At 39.6% G+C, this 23366-nt stretch overlaps 1 long non-coding RNA gene across 1 annotated transcript; it reads right to left on the bottom strand.

Annotated features, from left to right (window-relative positions):
• Positions 1-1222: 1222 nt before the first annotated feature.
• LOC116681299 (uncharacterized) lies at positions 1223-20924 on the bottom strand. The gene is made up of 3 exons (XR_004329993.1): positions 20836-20924; positions 15145-15147; positions 1223-1233 (listed from the first exon to the last, which is right to left on the bottom strand). It is a non-coding gene; the product is annotated as an uncharacterized LOC116681299 (long non-coding RNA).
• Between the last annotated feature and the right edge of the window lie 2442 nt (positions 20925-23366).

Genomic DNA, 23366 nt, shown 5'->3' with positions numbered 1-23366 from the left:
TATTTCATCCATTTTTAACTGCGTGTAAATTGCACCAGTTTCAGTTGGGATGGACATCGTGGTGGATGTTAGGCAATTATCCTTGAAATGGACTGTACTATCATTGATTCTGACTAGTTACGGTAATGGTGCTTTTTGGTAACTAACTGTCAAATTTTTGCTAGTAGAGCGTTTCACCCACAAATGGGTAATTGACAAACTAATGAGAATGACGACCATAAATATGCATCAGCAGTTTGGTGAGTTGAAGCCAGATCCCTTAGCAGATAAAGACCATGACACGTGATTAAAGTAAGACCTTATTACCAGAGGTGGGTAGAGTAGCCAAAGATTTTACTCAAGTAAAAGTACTATTACTTCAGAATAATATGACTGAAGTAAAAGTAGTCATCCAAATAATTACTTGAGTAAGAGTAAAAAAGTGCTTGATGAAAAAACTACTCAAGTAGTGAGTAACTATTGAGTAACGTCTGATTTATTTCTTAACACAAGCATCAATCAGACAGACAAAAATACAAAATATACATATTTAGGCAAACTATTGTTCATCCAATCACTAAAATAAATTAAAATTAATTTATTAATTACAAAATAGCTTAAGTGAGAGACTTGTCACATTAAATGTGGATGGATACTGCATGTGCAAAACATACTTTATGTAACCTGAAAGACAAACATTCACCGATCCACAGCAAAAATTAAAACTACCGCTACGTTTCCTCAGGTTAGATGTTGAGTTGTTGAACGCTCACATGTCCGTTTGTTTTGGTCGACATTGAAGACGCCGCATAACGTAGCTGCTGTTTCACACTTTTCCTAAAAGGTAACCATGCTTTCACTATGAGGCCGGGGGGGGGGTTCCTCCTGGTCTGCGTTGCCTTGGCGACATTCTTTGTTTTGCTACGACTGTAAGCTAACACGTCCCGCCCATAGATATATACAGTCTATGGTCCCGCCACTGAGAATGAGTATGGTCACGTGACTGCACATCGCCGTTTGATTGGTCGAACACAGTCACGTGGTAGAGCCTTCAGCGGAAGACTCTCTCTCTGTCAAAATAAAACATTAAAATGAGACGTATGCTGGGGTAAAAACGATGACGCGTAGAATACCAACAAGGTAAAAAGAAAAGTAACGAGCTCCTTGTAGCCTAATGTAGCGGAGTAAGAGTACGGTTTCTTGTTCACTAATCTACTCAAGTACAAGTAAAAGTATAGTGATTTAAAACTACTCCTAGAAGTACAATTTCTTCAAAAACTTACTCAAGTAAATGTAACGGAGTAAATGTAACTCATTACTACCCACCTCTGCTTATTACTCACACCCTATATTACCGATCTAAGTGCACGGCGGAAAGTGCTTGGTGCAGGTGCGTTTAGGGCGTGTCCGAATCCACATTTCCTAGTTTGACGGTGGAAAAAAAAGTACAAGGGTTGTATTTAGTGTCTTCATTAAATCATAGGTGTGTTTTAGGCATAACATGCAATAAACCAATCAGAGTGTCATCTCCTATTCCCTTTAACAGCCAGACGCATTTGTACCTTGGTGCATTGCTCATGATGGATGATCTGCTGGGGAGAAAGGAGTGAAGAACCTGATGCGTGAAGTGACGTGAAAGTGCGCTAGCAGATCATGTCATAATACTATTTCATATTGTTATATTTGTATTTTTTAAATCTTTTGCATGTTTGTGTGCTGTTGCACTTCCCTGTGTGTGTGTTTGTGTGACAAGCATAGTGTGCGCACTGTGCACGAGCCTAGGTGCATTTCACTAATGCGCTGTCAAAATAACAATGAAGTGCTGTATTAAATTGACCAGGTTAACCTGGACCACTTTAGACCAGGTTGTTGTTGATCAATGGCGCGATCACTTTCCACTGCCTCGAGATTGCAATACGCCAAGAATGCACCTGAACACAGCTACCTGTAAGACCAGCAAGCCCATGGGCGCAAGTGCATTTGCTATTTAAATAGCGTGGATGCTGGACAGGAAACTGTGTCGGTCTTAAACTAGCCGGGTGAAAGGTATGGCCCCTTAAGTTAACGTCATTTTTTCTATGAATACTATTCCCAAGCTCAAGAATTAACTTAACTCCAAATGGATATTTATAAGGAATCTTACAAAAACGTGTGAAAAGAATCTGTATTAAAATGTACACTGTAATACTTATCTTACATAATGTAAACGTAGATGTCATTGTCAAAAAATCCTGTGGTGAAGTCATGCCACTGGCTGCCTAGAACGCAGGAAATTATTATGCTTGGCCCTTATGCCAAGCTGCTGTTTTATGTCAGTCTGAGCGGTCAAATGTCTTTTTTCCCCTCTTGGCAGCTCAGGTGAATTTTGTGCACATGTGTATGTATGTGTCTGTGAGACTGCATGTGCCTCTTTGTGTACAGTGTGCGCATTCATGTGTGTATGTTTCCAGGGAGTTATACCTCTGTCTGTCGGCTGTCAGAGTGAGTTTCTGTCTTCTATACAAGCAAAGGTTACCTCTCCCAGGAACAGCCCACTGCCAAACTGGCCTTTACACACACACACACACACACACACACACACACACAAACACATGCAGCCTTGAGACATAATATACACCAATCCACATACTGTATACACCCTCACCCCTCACAGATGTCTGACAGATATTAAAAAAACACTGAACTGAAATTAGGAGATACATGTCAAATTTGTTTTTGTTTGTATTTGTTAATTCACCTCAACTTTTTCTGTCCCTTCTTTTTCTCTTTCTTACCATCCATTCATATTTCCTTTAGCAGTATATAACCTTCTCTTCTTTCTCTTTCTTTTCAACGTTTTCTTTTTTTCTCCATATTGTAATGAAGCTTTGGTTTTTAGCCTTCACTTCATCACCATGACAACTAAAGTAGTAAGGGGAAGTGGGGGTGGGGTTGTGTGCGTGCCATCTATCTAGCTGGCCTGGCCTTGGGAAGACAAATAGCTCCCCTGCCCTTTGCTTCAATGCTCTGTGCTCTTCAGGGCATGTTAGCTAATTGGCTAACACCATTACCGTTTTCTACAGTCACTTTACTACTAATTTCAGAACCTTTAAGTCATTTTTCAAAACTCTAGAAACTCAAAACAATCTTCACTTGTAACACAGGCTGTCCAAAGTTCAAAACATTGTATTGTGCATTCATGTCTTTAAAGAAATCTTGCACTTGCACAATCATTGGTTCAAAAAACTAATTTCTTATGAAATACCATTGAGACGTTACTTTAGATCACCCACACCCAAGCTACCCATAGTTTCACTGTCATTGTTCGGATCCAACCGATTGAAACAAGTGTTTGTGCATTTTGATCATTGGTTGTGAGTTTTGTGTCTAGAGTTTTGAAAAATGACGTTGAGGTTCGGAAATTAGTGCTAAAGTGAAAAAACTGTAATACTGCTAATTACCATTATCCTTTTTAGGTAGCCAATATCTACACACAAAACACACACACGCACAGCATGTGTTGACATGTTTGCATGATAGCTTGCACATGTTGAATTGAACACGTCCTAGTCTTGCACCACAGCGCTGTGTGGTCTCGCGGCACTGCCTATCTATTCTTTATCCCAGCAATCTACATCCATTAAGCAAAACTAAACATATGTTAGCATGTATATTTCCCACCCCCTTACACACACACACACACACACACACACACACACATTGTCCTGTACATGGAATATGTACCTGCCAATAATGAGCTACAGAATTATTGCTGGAAACAAGTCAACCATGTCACCTCTGTTATTACGCCTTGGTCATCAATATGGACTTAGGCAAAGGACAGAGAGTGTGTGCGTGCGTGCGTGCGGGCAAAACAGAGAAGAAGAAAGAGGCATAGAGAAAGGGAGAGAGGGTGGTGATGCAATTGATCGGCAACATAACTGAATGGCTTTCTCAGATGCAACAGTATGACTGAACGTCCAAAGCACTGCTAGAGGCCCCTTACAGACTTCAGTGTTCATTACAGCCAACACACATGTTGGACAGAACAAAAAAGCATACTGACATTAGGTGTTTTTTGAAGCCTTAACCCTTGTAGTAACACTGGTGCTGGTGGAACAGCTACATTAACCAAAAGGGTTTATTAACAAGGGAGAATTAATCTGATCAGCAAATGGAAGTATTATATTGTTATTTTGCATGCATGGGGGATGTAAATAAGGCTGTGTAAAGTTGATGGCAAGCTTGAGCAACTCCTTTTATTCAAAAGACTTTGTAATGGTGATACTGTCACCGAAACTATGACAGTAATGTGAAACCCCAAGCTTTTCAATGGAAAGCATCTGGGACGGATGTCCTTATTTATGCTTTTTCTTTGTGTTGGCATCCTCAGTCGATTAATGAGGACTATAGTTACCTGGTCCACAGATCTCTGCAGGGTAAATCCAGACATATAGCTAGACTATCTGTCCAATCTGAGTTCTCTCTTGCACAACTAAAAAATGTGTTCACGTTCTACCAAAACAAGTTCATTCCAGAGGCTATTTTGAAGCGGCACCGGGGCTCCGTCCGGCGCCCAGCGCCACCCGTGACAACTATGATTGGTTTAAAGATATGCCAATAAACCAGAGCACGTTTTTCGTTTTGCTGTATGGACCAGCAATGCAAAACTATCTTCAAGCAAACTTGGTCTTACGCCATGTCATTTATAAACGTCTAGAAGTGTTCGTACATGTTCCCAATGGCCACACTCAAAGTAGGGGTGTCATCACAGATTGTTGTCTTACCATCCCTGACCCCTCCAAGGTCTTGATGGCTGGCAACTGTATTTAAAAAAACAACAAAAAGGCTTTAAAAAAAAGTCAAACCTTGCCTGCTTTTTCACCAGCACAGTCAGACAGACAAACATTCCTAGATCAAAAACAGAGGTTACAGTTAAGCAACTCAAGGGAGCAGGTCATCAACTCACTGATCAAGTGTCCTAATTTGTTCCAATCTCTATGATTATATTTTAACTCGTTCTGGCAAATTTATTTCTATTGTTGCTTAACACACTTTTCCATCCATTCTATCCTACTCCAGTCATAGTACAAGAGTGATTTTAACAAGAGTCTTGTTATCTGTATTGTTTGCACTAAATTTGCTTTGGCAAATAATCAGCTTTCTTTTAACGTGGAAAAAAGGGATTTGAATTATATTGAATTTAATTAAAGTTAAAGAAAGATCGAGTACAGAACATCTTATCAGTGTGAGAAAAAGAACAAAATGAGATAAGAAATTAAAAAGCTTTCCTCAAGGGTTGTGATCCAATTGGAGACAAAGAAGGACTTTCCTCATCTTTTTCAACAATGCTCTTTTCCCCCAGGGCAGTCCTTTTTCACTTAGCGATTAGACTATTGTGTCGAGAGGTGTAGTGGTAAAAAAAGAGGTGGGTAAACTATACAGTCAGGTCCATAAATATTGGGACATCAACACAATTCCAATCTTTTTGGCTCTATACACCACCACAATGGATTTGAAATGAAACAAACAAGATGTGCTTTATCTGCAGACTTTCAGCTTTAATTTGAGGGTATTTACATCCAAATCAGATGAACGGTGTAGGAATTACAACAGTTTGTATATGTGCCTGCCACTTTTTAAGGGACCAAAAGTAATGGGACAATTGGCTGCTCAGCTGTTCCATGGCCAGGTGTGTGTTATTCCCTCATTATCCCATTTACAAGGAGCAGATAAAAGGTCCACAGTTCATTTCAAGTCTGCTATTTGCATTTGGAATCTGTTGCTGTCAACTCTCAATATGAGATCTAAAGAGCTGTCGCTATCAGTGAAGCAAGCCATCATTAGGCTGAAAAATCAAAACAAACCCATCAGAGAGATAGCAAAACATTAGGTGTGGCCAAATTAACTGTTTGGAACATTCTTAAAAAGAAAGAACGCACCGGTGAGCTCAGCAACACCAAAAGACCCGGAAGACCACGGAAAACCACTGTGGTGGATAACCGAAGAATTCTTTCCCTGGTGAAGAAAACACCCTTCACAACAGTTGGCCAGATCAAGAACACTCTCCAGGAGGTAGGTGTATGTGTGTCAAAGTCAACAATCAAGAGAAGACTTCACCAGAGTGAATACAGAGGGTTTACCACAAGATGTAAACCATTGGTGAGCCTCAAAAACCGGAAGGCCAGATTAGAGTTTGCCAAACAACATCTAAAAAAGCCTTCACAGTTCTGGAACAACATCCTTTGGACAGATGAGACCAAGATCAACTTGTACCAGAGTGATGGAAAGAGAAGAGTGTGGAGAAGGAAAGGAACTGCTCATGATCCAAAGCATACCACCTCATCAGTGAAGCATGGTGGTGGTAGTGTCATGGCGTGGGCATGTATGGCTGCCAATGGAACTGGTTCTCTTGTATTTATTGATGATGTGACTGCTGACAAAAGCAGCAGGATGAATTCTGAAGTGTTTCGGGCAATATCATCCGCTCATATTCAGCCAAATGCTTCAGAACTCATTGGACGGCGCTTCACAGTGCAGATGGACAATGACCCAAAGCATACTGCGAAAGCAACCAAAGAGTTTTTTAAGGGAAAGAAGTGGAATGTTATGCAATGGCCAAGTCAATCACCTGACCTGAATCCGATTGAGCATGCATTTTCACTTGCTGAAGACAAAACTGAAGGGAAAATGCCCCAAGAACTCAGCAGGAACTGAAGACCGTTGCAGTAGAGGCCTGGCAGAGCATCACCAGGGATGAAACCCAGCGTCTGGTGATGTCTATGCGTTCCAGACTTCAGGCTGTAATTGACTGCAAAGGATTTGCAACCAAGTATTAAAAAGTGAAAGTTTGATTTATGATTATTAATCTGTCCCATTACTTTTGGTCCCTTAAAAAGTGGCAGGCACATATACAAACTGTTGTAATTCCTACACCGTTCATGATCTGATTTGGATGTAAATACCCTCAAATTAAAGCTGAAAGTCTGCAGATAAAGCACATCTTGTTTGTTTCATTTCAAATCCATTGTGGTGGTGTATAGAGCCAAAAAGATTGGAATTGTGTTGATGTCCCAATATTTATGGACCTGACTGTAAATTCTGTGATCAGGTGGATCAGGACGCGATCGCCAATAAGGTGGGCCACGGCCTACCGGTGTATCCTGATGACATTGCTATAGGCTGTCATTTATCACTGGTTGTTCCCTCATTAGGTCACACAATCAGTATTCAGTTTATACAATTAGCCACTATCTTACGTAGAAAAACTACAATACCCACACTCCTAAGCGTAACAGCAACGTTTTTGATTGGTCCAACTCGCTGTTACGATAGAAACGTTTACCGTCCCCGCAAAACCGCAACAGCTAGAGCGACAACAATAACTAGCTAGCTGACTAGCAAAGGGAGCTTCTTGTCACTAACTTTCAGTGGCCAGAGAATGAAATAACATCCAGTTATTTATCAGACAATATATCCTGAATTTCACTAATGGGAAAAGGTAGCTAGGTGACCTGCAACTTCATGTCTGAAAGGGGAAGGCTAACCTAATCAATGCCGTGGCTTTTTGAGTTAGTGGCATGAATCTGCCATTAACCAAATTAACCTCAAAAACATTACGTTGAGTCCTGTTTTTTGAGCTTACTCACTTTGGGCTTCTTTCTGAGACCGTTTGCTGGCATCAGGAGGACGGCTGCTGTCTTGGCGGCGCTTAAAAAAAGTCTGCTGCTTCCTGCTTGATGTTTTAAGCCCCCAACGTCGACTTCAAGGCAGCGCTTCGACCGTGACTTCAAGGCACCCAACCACTGCCCAATCCTATCACCTTCCAAGCAGCGCTGCCTGGAAGGCGACGTTGGGGGCTTGATACCCCAAACACCGCAAGAGATTGGTCAACACTGACAGTAATGCAGCGCAATGTGATAAACTTAGGTTTAACAACCTATGAAACTAATAATGAACAATATGAAACTAAAACGACATAAGCTTAATTTAGAATGGCTTTTGGACGATAGGCTATTCAGAGGTGGATAAACGCACTTTGGAGGTAGGTAAACGCCATTTCCAAATTTTGAGAGGTGCATAAATGGCGTTTACGTGCGTTTAGCCTCCACTACATCACTGATTGTGTCCATCAATACTGTGTGGCGCAGAGAGAAATAGACAATGTCTCCCTGGTTCAAAAAGATTCTCTTCTTTTGTTCAACCCAGGACCATTTGGGAAAGAAATATGTCTGTTTTCAGCATGCAATCAATACAAACTAGTTTGACTGAAAATTGCCTATACTTAGGATATAGTGAACTGTTGAGAAATGAACAGGAAGAGACACATAAAAAGAACGCAACAGAAAGAGTGACGTCCACAGCTTACAACTAATACATCCATAAATAGACACACACACACAGACAGACACAAGACAGGGGAGCCAATTTTTATTGCTTTTTTCCAACACTTTTTGCAGGTTTTGACATTTTGACACGTTTCCTGATTTTTGGCATATTTGACTTTTTTAATTACATCAAAGCATTTCAATAAACTAAACATGTCTGGCCTTTAATGTGATTGTCTTTTTCCAATGTGGCCCTTAGAGAAGTTGATTTTGACACCCCTGGTTTAGAGGTATGATTCTTGCTTTGGGTTAGGGAGGTCCCGGGTTTGAAAAAACATTGTAAAAAAAAAAAGTCAAGAGACCTACCTGCCTACAGGGGTCCTCTGTGGGGGGACTTCTGGAGCAGGCTCCGCTCTCAAGTCAGCTCCATTGTAATTTACAACCATAAATACATTAGCAATACATATAGTTTAGAAATGACATGAAATACAATTTGAAATACTGCACAGACAACAGTTAACATTTATAATGAGATAAGTGGACAGGTTTAAAGATAAAGGCTCATGGAATGGCAGTTCAGTGTGCTTTTAACCCTTTGTTGAACAAAGAGTGCCTTTTGGGGGGGTCAGAAAATAAAGAAAATGGTTAAGCTTCATTGGGCCAGCACTACTTCTTTGTGGCTTTAACACCATCAAGCCTCTTACCAACTGCTCATTACAAAAGCAGTATATGAAAAGCCATGTATCTGTGACTTTAAAAGCTTCACTTCTATTCTGCAGCTTTTCTTTACACTTTAAAATGCAGGCAGAATATTGACTCCATCACATTATTCATGAGCCTCTAAGCAAGACACATAAAAACCTAGATAGAAAAGCCTCTACAGTATGCAGAAATTTAAAATGGCGATTCGTTTTGTTTGGAGGGCAAATTCCTTTTTTTTCCTCCACCTATGCCACTCTCTCTTTCTCTCATTACCCCCGTGCTTCCGATCTGCATGAAAATTGCATATCAATAGCTCACAGAGGCAGCGTAGAAGCTTCCTTCGAGGCCCACAGCATATTCAGATAGCCTGCAGAAAGTCGTTTTAATGTGAGAATGACATATATTTACAGGGAGAAAGAGTGAGAGGAGACAGTGAGAGGGTAAGAGAGAAAAGAGAAAGATTCATGGACAGAGGGGAAGAGACTAAGGACATAAAATATGTATTGGGATGAAGAGATAGAGGGACTGAAAACAAGACGGTAGTGACTGTCCTCCCCCTCTCGCCAACAAGCTGCAAACATGACACCTTGTTATGACTTGCAGGTATAGTGCTCATCACAGGCCAATCACTTTTAAACAGGCTGAAACATAGTGGAGAGAGGAATTTTGTATCCAGTGAAAAGATAAATAACTGAAGACGCAAACCAATCCTAATTGTAACAATGAAAATAAGCTGAACGTCTTGTTACGAACTAGTGCTGTCAGTTAACGCCGTTAACACAAACCCATTTTAACGGGGTCAATTTTAATATCGCAAGATTAACGTTCTTTTTGGCCTAGAAAACTATGTAGTTTTTTCACATGCTGTAGTAGCATTACAAAAACTACAACACCCACCAAATCTAGCTAGACCAGAAAAAAAACAACATAACAGGTACGCTACACACACACTTTTTTTGGGCTAGTGAGCTGGCCAAATAGTATTAACGTTACGTTTTGAATGGATGGCGAGTGTGAGACGCTGTAATGGACGGCAATAATATTCTGAATGGAAAACTTTTTAAAAGTTGCCAAATGTTCCATTGACAAGACCCCCCCCCCGTCAAACAATTTTCATTGTGTGAGAGATTATTTGCTCCAAGTGAGAATGTTAGTGTAAAAGTAAACACCACAGTAGGCTATGTGCCAATGTTGTTTTCAAGAATAGATAAAAATGTGTGATTAATTGCGAGTTAACAATGACATTAATGTGATCGTAATTAAATATTTTAAATTGTTTGACAGCACTATTATAAACACTTATTCTTATATATATTATGTAACACTTAATTAGATTTAAAGGACTGAAAGTATAAAACCAGTTGGTAACTGGTTACGATTAGCATATTTGAATAAGTTTATAAAAGAGATGGCTAAGGCAGTTGAACTGCTTTTTTTATTAGCAGAAATAGTCAATTATCTTCTTTGGGCTAACAAAAAGTATTACAGTCATCTAAGTTTAGAAAATCCAGATCAAATTCAGGTAAGCCTCCTAAACTCAGATCTGATGATTCATTTGTTTAGCTCGTTTTTTTTCCCACTGTTTAAATGAACAAATCTTCAAGTTCACTAAAGTATCTTCACTTTGACACATAGACTACCCTTATCTTGACAGCATGGTATCACAGATACGGAGCGCTGAAACGCTAATCTTATATTTTACACAGGCTTGGGCTTGAAGGTTCATTATTGACCTTGGGAATGTATATTAATTAGCTGTTATGTCAAATGCTTCAGTTGTTATCACATTAACTAAACAGGGAATTTCAGTTACATGACAAGTTTTACAATCCATCTGGAAAAATTACCAGTTAGCAGACCTTATAATACATAGTCTTTGTCAAACAGCATACATACGTCCTATAGAGTGCTCCAGGGACGACATATTTTGGTAGGCCAACCCAGAAATGCCAAGATTGTGTTTCTTGGACAAAATATAGAGTTGATTGGCTCCTGTTGCTTTCACTGACTAGGAGCCAATCAACAGCATGAGCTGTGCGCTGTTGGCATGATGAATACTCACAGCTATTGAAAGGCACTGTTGGGTCGGCATGTGCAAGACTCCATAAGCACAAAGAGTGTATATGTGGCCTTAGCATGAAATATACACAAAGTACAAACAAATGGAAATATCCCGCTAGTGCATTAACCACCAAAAAAAAAATACATTAACTAGAGGTTAATTTACTGGATCAACATGACAAACGTCAACTGAGCGATACAGACTGTCAAACTGGGCAGCCATGACAGGGAAAGACTGATCCAAAAGTTAACAAAAAGACAGTTTCATCCCATTGACCACTAGTGGGGAGGGATGTCAAGCTTTATCCCAGCAATGTACATTTGTTGAGCTAGAGTGCACATTTTCAAACGCAACAATCTAAGAAATCTATTTTTTGCCGAGAGATTAAATGGTAAACAGTAAGTAAGTCTGATATTACTGATGTTAAACTGCACTGGTTTAGATGCTGCATCACTTCCTGTGAATCCCTTGTGCATAGGAAGGTAATTTGAATCCAGTGGACAGGGATCCAGTAACAGGGTCGGATTTCTTAGGTATCTTTATGACTTTAAAGTGCAGCAGCCATTTATTAAGTGGCATCCTATTCTACTGTACATACACTACGTTCCACTTCCGGGATTGCTCCGGTGCTACCGGAAATTCTGCCAAATGTCCCTCATTTTGTTAATTCCCATTACCTTCCACTTTCTTGGTGTTGGCATTCTAAACGCAGGGATTTCTGAGGACTATGGTTAACTGCTCCTCAGATCTCTGCAGGGTAAATCCAGACAGCTAGCTAGACTATCTGTCCAATTGGAGTTTTCTGTTGCACAACAAAAACAACTTTTGATTGTACACGTTCCACCAACACGAGTACCGTCCCGAGGATGTTTAGCAGCGGCACCGTTTTTACCGTAGGGTGCTTAGTGCCGCCCAAGACAATTGTGATTGTTTAAAGAAATGCCAATAAACCAGAGCATGGTTTTCTCCCATCTCCCAGGGTGTATAAGAGAAGCATACATTTGTGCGTTTCTGACAGTATTCCTATCTAACTAATACTCAGGGTCTGCTAACTTCCAGGCTATTACAGTCACAGTAAAAACTGATCTATTAAATACAGAATACACAGACAACAACTACACTGTCTTCATCGTGGAAAGATAATTTGATCACTTAGTATTTAACAAAAAAAGTATTTTTCTTTAACAACAGCATTACTTGATCCCTCTGCTTGATCCTTTACTTTTTGTCATCTTTTCATTTTCAAGAGAGACAGAACACTTGGGAGGAAATTGTATGAAGTAGAATACATTAAGTGGAAAGTAATGCTCACCTGTAACAAAGGAAAAACTGTGAGGATTGTCTGTTTAAATACCATCGTTCTGCATTTGTCGTGCTTGGTTTAAAATAGATCCACATGAGGAGAAAGACGGAGGTCTGGATGGAAAATGTGAAGAAAAAGAAAGAGAGATTAGGGCGGACTTCAAGAAAAAAGAACATGAAGGAAAAGGGTAAGAAAATTGAGCAGAGAAGGGAATGTGAGGCAAATCATGTAGAAAAGGGAATTACAGGTGAAGATGTAAGAATGAGTGATAAAGAGAGAAGAGAGGAGACAGAGAAAGGAGGTAAGTATATCCACTTCATCTTGGACATGACAACGCTCTACACCCAATACTATTTTCCAGGTAATCACAGGAGAGGAGGACGTGACAGATGGAAGCAGAGGTACAGAGACAGAGCGAGAGAGAATTTGAAGGCTTTTGTTGTTGTTGCTTTTTTACATGTGCACATCAACAGCTCCACTGGCTCCCTGTCCAGTTCTGTATCCAATTCAAAGTCCTCCTGTTCGTATTCAAGGCCATCCACAAACTCGTCCCCCCTATTTGTCTGATCTCCTTCAGCGTCCCCCTCCCTTCCCGCCCCTCAGATCCTCTTTCTCCATAACCTCTCAGTCCCCTCCGCCCGTCTCACCACCATGGGGAGCAGGCATTCATGAATAATGAATTCCCCATCTCTGGAATTCATTAACAACCCAACTTAGAAACATCGATTCAATCCGCCCCACCCCCCCACCCCGCCCATTTTAAATCACAAATCAAAACGTGTTTAAAACTGCCTATTCCACTTTAATGTACTGTATATTGCTCTGCCTTTTCTGTTATAGTTGTACTGTATTCTTTTGCTTTTTTAAAATGTCCTATGTAGTATACCTTGTACGGTGTCCTTGAGTGCCGAGAAAGGCGTATTAGGGGTGATCGAGTATCCGGCTGAACGAGTATCCGGTGAGTATCTGGTGAACGTGGGGTTTGTAGTCCTTACATAGTAACCAGTAGATTTCTGGTGAACGTGGGGTTTGTAGTCCTTACATAGTAACCAGTAGATTTCTGGTGAACGAGGGGTTTGTAGTCCTTACATAGTAACCAGTAGATTTCTGGTGAACGTGGGGTTTGTAGTCCTTACATAGTAACCAGTAGATTTCTGGTGAACATGGGGTTTGTAGTCCTTAAATAGTAACCAGTAGATTTCTGGTGAACGTGGGGTTTGTAGTCCTTACATAGTAACCAGTAGATTTCTGGTGAACGTGGGGTTTGTAGTCCTTACATAGTAACCAGTAGATTTCTGGTGAACGTGGGGTTCAGACATGCTGCTTGGTTTAAAATGCAACTCCCGTTGCGTCTCTGCCGTTGGCGATTTTTTTTTTTTACTGTCAGCTGCCCCCCGCCCCCTCTCTCTCTGTCTCTCTCTTACTCACCCACACACACACACACACACACACACACACACACACACATATACCTGGTAAAAAAAAGAACCAAAAAATCACACTGATCATAAAAAATAAAGTTAAAAAAGAAAGTTATATTGAGTATGAAAACTCTTGTTCAGTACATTTTACTTCATAATTGCAACCGCATGTGTTGTATTCATTGTTGCAAAACGTTCTGTATATAGTTTGTTTGTTACCATGACAACACCATTGATCTGAAGCTCGATGCTGTCATGGAATAGTTTTCAAATCAGCAATACATTTAACAATTTCTGATCAACTCATATCAATTGCATGCTTAAAATAACATATCGGTTAAAGCCCCGCCCATTTCAAGAGAACCCGACCCACTTCCTGGTTAAATCTGACCACTTCCGGTTTAGGCCCCGCCCAGTCCGAGTACGGATCCGGATACAGATAATTCATGTGGTAAACAGATACAGATACAGATAATGCTGTACTCGCTCATCCCTAATAAATATTATTATTAAGTGTAACAGAGAGTCACTCATGTGATCTGTCCATACAAAACCGTAAGAGCTGGAGGTGCCATTGTTTTCTGTTTTCTGTTTCATTACTTACTTGTGATACTGTCATATAATTTGCTTTTTGTTTTTCAGCTGTTATAGTACATCAGAGGTTAAACCTTTGCCAAAAAAAGACGCACCGGCGAGTCCAAGCGATGTTTGACAACATTCCTTCTCTAAAAGCAACATTACAAAATGTTATTTTAAACATTTGTTTACTATTCTATTCATACAGTATATAACCTTACTACTGTGAACCAAAGACTTTTGTAAAGTCTTTTCAAGCCCCAAAACAATTGAGTGTATGTTTTCACAAGATATTTGATAAATATTCCACTCACCAATATTTACTATACAGAAAGCTGACTTTGATATGAAACACATGGGGATTAAGCTATATGCATATACCCTTAAAAGTAGAAGAAGATATCTAAAAATGCCCTTAGACCTCAGAGGGTCAAGAGATACATTTTGTTTTGGGCTGGAACTGACGGACATTACAAGTTGTAATTGTAATTGCAATAAAAAAAGCAATAAAAACATTGTTAAAAAAAATGGTGGGTTGGGACAGGAAGAGGCTTTAGAAAAAAGAGGAATGGTAGTACAGAAAGCATCAAGGTTTTGAAACGTGGACAGCTAAATACTCACATCACAAGAGTAATTAAGTTTCCCCACTGTTGGTTATGTCATGACAGTATGTTGCACTGAACAGAGTATATATATGTGCAACATGAGTAGCAGCAGACAGGGTTGCAAAATATATAAGGAGGATATTAAACCACATACTTGAGGATCAAATACCCATCGCTGCAATCAATGGACTACCTGTTCTACCTGCTGAGCTTGTGTCCTCTTATGTCTGGTCTCCCCCCCCCAGCTTTCACTATACTGAGCAGGGTTTTTCACCAATTCATTGTAATTTTCAGTCAATAAAAAAACAGATCCCTTGTTTCATTTCGAGCCATGATGCAATCTGTCTTTTCCAGAAAGCAGTCAAGTACACACACAGAGATTTGGGAGTGACAAAAACAGACCTGGTGGTGGGAACCACCAAAGTTCCAACCCTGTTAATGAGGGAATAAAGTGATTAATTGATCATGGTAAATAACTTCATGTGCATAACTTACATTTTCTGCAAATCCAATTAAACTAAGGGGTAGCTGACTACTTAAAATTTTTACTTTTCTGATAGTATAGCTTAAGTATGCATCTAATCGAGCAGTTCAATTAAAGTTCACTGAGGATTTGTAGATTAATCAGTTTAAGGCTGTATGCAAACACCATAATTTGACATTCTTTTCAACATTAAGAGCTTTGGTTGTGCATCACTATAATGTATATCGGCATATACGCATGTTTGGGCTTCATTACATAAGATAATTATGGGTTCTGGTTCTCAAAGTCTTCCCAACATGGAAAAAGGGTGTCTGCTCCTGCATTCAAACCAACTTGTCTTTCCCATTAAGTATTAGTAGGGCTTAGGCTACTATAATACACTGATATGCATGAGTGTACTTACCCAATGATTCAAATTGATAAATGTGATTTCTGTTGTTTGAACATTGAACATTCTGTTCATTTTCAGACGCCTAGAGGCCGATGCTGTCCATAATGGAAAATACAGTTTGTGGGCTGTTAATGTCTAAATGTCTGGGGCTGAATATTTTGAATGTGACTATTTCCAATGAAGTTATACAGAAAATCCAGTTGTCGTCTGCACACTCACTAGTTTTTACGAAGCAGGAGCAAGCTTCAAGTACAAGCACAGACCTCAAGATGCCCAATCACAGATGACAGGAAAGTTTGGTGTAATGAAATTGACGACCGGGAACAAACCAAAACCATTCCCCCTGTCAAATCGGACATGATTTGATTTCATGCTTCCCACAAAGAGAAAGAACTCAAAAAGGTCAACCATGTTTGCAACCACGAGAAGGCATTTCCATAGAGATTCCAACATTCTGTGAAACCTTTCAACTACGTAGGTTAAAGAGAAAATATGAGGTATTTTACCAGAGGCTATGCATAATAGAAACTCTCTCGTTGTGCAATGTAATCATTTTTCCACTGGCAAGACTGCCACACTGTCTCGTTATACGCACACGTAGAAGTAACCTGTTTCTCATTAGCTCACTGGAAATGCCACGGTTGAGCTTTGCTGATATATTTGCTCTCTCTTTAGTTGAAAGCCTCGGGCTATGAGCGTGATGGCAGCAAGACTCCAGCTAAATTTGAAAATATGTTGTGGATAAAACAATAATGATGAAACATGATACTTTGTGAGGGCTCACTTCTACACAATAAGACACATTGCTTTGATTTGAAACTAGTCAACTTGAAGTGTATTGTGCAAGGTTAATCAACAAAAAGTAAATTTTCCTCTGATTATGTCTTCCAAAGTTTAATGAAACCTACAGTAGACTGCCCTGTCAATGAGAGTAGTCCAGTCAAATTCCCCAGCTGTTGCTATCCTCCCAGCCAATGCAGAAAAAGTATTTACTGGCCCAATCCGAAGCCTACCCGATGCTGCTTCATTTGTTTTCCATTACAGTAAAGCAATATTTCTCTGCAGGTTTATACTCACAAATTATGTTATACTGATACAGTATAATAGTATTAATGTCTTAGATCTTTGAAGTCAAACTGCAAATCTCCACTAATGGGATTAGCCCAGTTTTCATCATTGTGAATTTGATAGCTTTCTTTTTTTCATTAAAGGTAAATTAATTATTTAAACATTTCTTTTATTCAGCAAAAGATCTGCTGAGTATATGCTCTTTCCCCGGAGGGCCTCACAGATTCATACAGCTGTAAACGGTCACCTGCAAGAAAACAATCACTATCCTCTACTGTCGGTAACTAAGCAACACCACAGGGACATTTTAAAGTTTCGACATATGTTTTTGTGGTGGGCACATTATTATTTTAATTTAAATACTAGTATTAAACAATGTCCACTTAATCCCACCTCCCTAGACTTCTGCATACAGTGGGGTTCGAAAGTTTGGGCACCCCAGGTAAAAAAATTGTATTAATGTGCATAAAGAAGCCAAGAAAAGATGGAAAAATCTCCAAAAGGCATCAAATGACAGATTAGACATTTGTATAACATGTTACAAAAAGTTAGATTTAATTTCCATTATTTACACTTTTAAAATGACAGAAAACAAAAAAATGGCGTCTGCAAAAGTTTGGGCACCCTGCAGAGTTAACACCTTGTACTGCCCCCTTTGGAAAGCTGAGACCTGACAGTGTCATGGATTGTTCTCAATCATTGTCTGGAAAGACCAGGTGATGTCCATCTTAAGGTTTTAAATGCCCAGACTCATCTAACCCCCCCAACAATCAGCACCATGGGTTCTTCTAAGCAGTTGTCTAGAAAACTAAAACTGAAAAAGTTGATGCAAAACAGGAGAAGGCTATAAGAAAACACAAAGGGTTTTCAGATGCCAATATCCTCTGTTCGGAATGTGGTACTTGCCAAAGGTATTAACTCTGCTCGGTGCCCAAAGTTTTGCAGACGCCATTTTTTAGTTTTCTGTTATTTTGAAAGTGTAAATGATGGAAATAAATTCCATCATTTTGCGACATACAACACAAATGTCTAATCTGTCATTTGATGCCTTTTGGAGATTTTTTCATCTTTTCTTGGCACGTACTACATAATACAAATGTTTACCTGGCGTGCCCAAACTTTCAAACCCCACTGTAGGTCTAGAACTGAGACCCGAACCTTTCAGAACTAACCCAACTAAACATGCCTGGTCCTGCTACATTTGAGACACAAACCCAACTTGTGTGAGGCTTTGTTTGAATTTCCTCTGAAAGACAAACTCAAAAGATCTTTCTGAGCTGAAGTTGAGAACAGTTCAAATAGTCATAATCCCGACACATGACCAAATGTTGGGCAGGTCCCCACATATCCTGTGTCATGAGGAAATGCTTCTGTACTTTTTTTCTTTTTCTTCTTCTCTTGAAACTACTTCCTTTGAGTATTTCATTGAATTAATTGAATTTGTCTCATAAATACTAATTTTGCTCACTTTAAAGTGCCTCTCCCTTTCCTTGTCGTCGTATAGAGCTTAATAAATAGATAGATAGATAGATAGATAGATAGATAGATAGATAGATATACTTTATTGATCCCAAACTGGGACATTTCTGAGCTGGGTAATTGTTCATGTAAATCCCAATGAGACATTGGATGCTAATATTGGGCTACACAAATTCACTGAACTTGAAACTCTGCAGCTTTAAATGATGATTCCAGTTTATTACAACTTGGCTCTTATTCCCGTCCCTCTGGCCATCATTTTCTGTTTTAATCACATTGTGGCGTCTTCTTTTTTCCTTTAAACCAAAACACACCAGTTAAATAAGGTAGCTCCCCTTTACTTCTGTTGCTAAATTTTTGTTGTTAATATGGTGTAAAGTCAGTCTTGTTTTCTGATCTATTCTCTTTTATCAAATCTTTTAATGTATGTATTAATATTCTCATCCATGCAGAGGCAGACTTACCATTAGGCAAAGGTCGGCAATTGCCTAAGGCCCCAAGGGCCCCATAAAACGCCTCATAAACTTATGGTTACGATTTGTTGTCTTACTTTTCACAAATTAATCATCTCTAAACATTGATACTCTAAAGTGCTATCCGATTGTTTAATTCATGATAAGAAACTCCCCCCAGTCCCCACTACATTGGACTATTCCATTATCCTACGCATCTGCGTGTGTTCGTAAACAAACGGCTCAGCATGCTGTAAGCTGGAGTCTACAGACGGTTGAAAAATGAAGCAAAGCTACCGAAGTGGTTCTGAAAAAAAGCAGAAAGTTTTGCTAAAAAGGTAACAACCTTTTTCGCGACAGCCACTGACAACACTAACATTAACGTTACTAAAGAGCAGCAAGAAGCCGGTGCTTGCACTAGCAATGCTAACACTGATGAAGAGGAGCTACCCACCGGCAGTGTCAGCCCAGGTTGTTCTAGTGAAGACTGGAGAAAAGTTACAAGTTGCATCTTTCTCAGATAAATAAGGACTGAAAAGGGGGAGAACAAGGGTTGTGGAGGGCCTCATGCCTGTGTTTGCCTTAGGCCTCAAAATGACTAAATCCGCCCCTGCATCCATGCATTGTGTCATGACACGTGGAAAATGTATCTATCTAAGTAGAAAAATTGCATGTGAGCTAGAACCACAATGGCAAAACTTGCAGTTTTACAGTAAAGGTATTCCAGTGCTTTAAAATGCACATTTCGGAGCACATTCAGAAAGGGACAATTTAGCATTGGTTGTAGCTACACATATCAAAATCAAAGCAGAAAAGTATCTGCACTGTGGATCTGTCACATCACATCAGATCAACTTAATAAGGTTAGTATTGGTGCTGATGCCGATCAAATGGATGATAATAGTAAACAAGCCAGTATTTCAGTTAGAATTTTGATCGACTTTATCAGTGGTAAAACTAAAAGTAATTAGATCCAAAATGTTGCTAACAATTACGAAGGCAGTAGGTCAAAGTTCAACTGTGATGGATGTTTACAATCTATAGTTTAAGTAATCATTGTACAGTTCTTCTTTGTTTTCTCTAACTAATAAGTATTGTTGTCTGACTCTTTATGTTTAGTCCCCAATTGGACTTGTTTTGTGCGATGCCGCTATGCTCCCCGATCTCATCAATTACATGGTCAGTATAATGTCCATTTTGTCGGTGGGAATGATGGCCAGACTATGAACATAAGGTTGTAATAAACTTAACTTATCTTTTAGAAGAGATGCGTAGTTTTGAGGAGACAAACATTGCAACCCAATTATTATAAAAATCATGGCCTGAGGCTAGAGTTGCCCCTGTTGACATTTTACATGACCTTTTGACTGGGTATCACCGGCGGAACATTGCCTGTGGTGATTTATAGTGTTGAATGGGATGACTTTACACAATTATGATGTCTTTTCACCTTCTTCACGTACACTGGCCTGCACTTAGGGAGAATACTGTGAAAATTAGAAAAAAAAATGTCAAAAGTGATTGAGCTGAAATGAGGGCTACTTTCCATAGCGCTGACAGAAAGCAGATTGTCACTAAGAGTTACTAGTCTTGTGGAATTAGCCCACTTGAATCACACTGCAGTGAACAATAATATTAATTTAATGATTAAATAAGGTAGTCTTTCCGAAATCTTAGCTCAATTATAACTTGTCTCCTGCTAGTTGTACTACAACACTTACTTAAAAAAAATAAGTTTAATTAATACATATTTTTGTTGTATCTCTTTTTGGTGTTGTAATTTGCAGACGTCCCTAAGTAACAGCAGAGAGCAGAAGCCAGCAGGCAAGCATTATTTAAAGAAACTCCTGGTGTACTTACAAACTTTCCAATTCACCGTTATTGAGTACATAACATATTTGTTCTACTGTGGACGTTTGGTATCATTTCGGGCATTATTAGTGGGGTAATTCACCAGAAGCACAGTTGGTTCCATTAGCGCCTGCACTAAGATAACCAGTTGATAACGCTAACTCGCCCAATGTTAGACCCAGGTAAAAAAAGCTTTTGGGTGGTGGTTTTGGCTCAAGGTCGTGGTGCAAAGGACCCTTGGGTGAAATTACCATCACTTTACCAAAGAACCATCACTTTAACAGCAGGAAAACCCTACACAGTCCCTTCAGTGGAGTGTATTAATTTTACATTAATGCCAGTGTATTTTGACATTTCCAAAGGGACTGTGAATGGATATAAGTGTTTCTTGAGTCCCAATATAACATTTTCCTTTAAACGTGAGGAAAACTGACATTAGGGACACATGAAACAGCCACTTCAAGTCAACTTGCTATTCAAGACTTTTGACATTTACCCGTGGGATATTAACCAGACCATTAAGTAAAACAGTTGCAGTTACTGGACAACCCTGTAGCTCCAAAATCCTTCCTTTTCTGAAAATATGAAAAACATCAAGTTTTCTCCTTCTGCCAAACGAGAGTCAAAGGGCCATTTGACTCTCCACAGTGCTGGGATTAACCCACTTTCCATCTTGCAGTGAAGTACCAGGGATTTGACAGTTATACCCGCCAGACTCTCTACTGGAATGTGAACTGTTCTGACCTCTTTACTTTAAAATGTCTGCCTTTTAGGAACCAAAGGAAAACTGACAATGTGTTGTATGCAATTTTATTTTTTTAGTTTATGACAAATTTTTTTGCGTTGACTCCTTACATGCAAAGGGAAAAGTTGCCCTAAGTCTTCATTTCTTTTTTTCCCCAAGATTATTATAAAGGCCATTTTAGGTCTTTATTTTTTCATAGGACAAATGGAGACATGAAAGGGGAGAGAGAGGGGAAAAGCCATGCAGCATAGGGCTACAGGCCTGATACAAATATATATATATATATATATATAAAAAAATATATATAAAAAGATTTCCCAAGCTTTAAACATCCGAAGGAGCACTGTGCAAGCGATCATTATGAAATGGAAGAGTATCAGACCACTGAAAATCTACCAAGACCTGGCCGTCCCTGTAAACTTTCAGCTCAGACAAGGAGAAGACTGATCAGAGATGCAGCCAAGAGGCCCATGATCACTCTGGATGAACTGCAGAGAAGTACAGCTGAGGTGGGAGAGTCTGTCCATAGGACAACATCAGTCGTACACTGCACAAATCTGGCCTTCATGGAAGAGTGGCAAGAAGAAAGCCATTTCTCAAAGATATCCATAAAAAGTCTCGTCTAAAGTTTGCCACAAGCCACCTGGGAGACACACCAAACATGTGGAAGAAGGTGCTCTGGTCAGATGAAACCAAATCAAACTTTTGGCCACAATGCAAAACAATATGTTTGGCGTAAAAGCAACACAGCTCATCACCCTCAACACACCATCCCCACTGTCAAACATGGTGGTGGCAGCATCATGGTTTGGGCCTGCTTTTCTTCAGCAGGGACAGGGAAGATGGTTCAAATTGAGGGGAAGATGGATGCAGCCAATACAGGACCATTCTGGATGAAAACCTGTTGGAGTCTGCAAAAGACCTGAAACTGGGACGGAGATTTATCTTCCAACAAGACAATGATCCCACATACACCAAAATCTACAAAGGAATGGGTCACAAATAAACGTATCCATGTGTTAGAATGGCCAAGTCAAAGTCCAGAACCTGAATCCAATCGAGAATCTGTGGAAAGAACTGAAAACTGCTGTTCACAAACGCTCTCCATCCAACCTCACTGAGCTCCGCTGTTTTGCAAGGAAGAATGGGCAAGAACTTCAGTCTCTCGATGTGCAAAACTGATAGACATACCCCAAGCGACTTGCAGCTGGAATCGCAGCAAAAGTGGCTCTACAAAGTATTAACGCAAGGGGGCCAAATAATTTTGCACGCACCACTTTTCAGTTTTTTATTTGCTAAAAAGTTTAAAATATCCAATAGATTTCGTTCCACTTCACAATTGTGTCCCACTTGTTGGTGATTCTTCACAAAAACTAAAGATTTTATATCTTTATGTTTGAAGCCTGAAATGTGTCAAAAGGTTGAAAAGTTCAAGGGGGCCAAATACTTTCAAATGAGCAAAGTGCCCCCCCCTCCTCCTTAATAGCTACAGACACAGAAATGGCCCATCCTAAGGAAAGCTCAATGTGGGACTGGCTCTAGTGGCTGTAAGTCTTCATCAAGGCTGAATTTTGGGAAAGAGACTTCAGGTACAGTATTACGGGACCACTAAGGTCTAATTAAAAGAGACTTCAGGTACAGTATTAGGGGACCACTAAGGTCTATATAAAAGAGACTTCAGATACAATATTAGGGACCACTAAGGTCTATATAAAAGAGACTTCAGATACAGTATTAGGGGACCACTAAGGGGTAAAGCATCCAAAAAGCAGCATGTCATGGGACCTTTAACCAACAACATACGTTATTCATTTCTTTCCAAATGATCTGTATGACTGTTTCTAAAAAAACGTCATTGTTTAAAATGTGACTGTGTTTTTAGTAAAAACTAATATAAGCATGTTAAGAAGCTCACAATGTCAATGCTAACATGCTGATGCTT

Source organism: Etheostoma spectabile, unplaced genomic scaffold (genome assembly GCF_008692095.1).
Source record: "Etheostoma spectabile isolate EspeVRDwgs_2016 unplaced genomic scaffold, UIUC_Espe_1.0 scaffold00018607, whole genome shotgun sequence".
Classification (NCBI taxonomy): Eukaryota; Metazoa; Chordata; class Actinopteri; order Perciformes; family Percidae; genus Etheostoma; species Etheostoma spectabile.
This window is presented reverse-complemented; position numbering and strand designations above follow the sequence as displayed.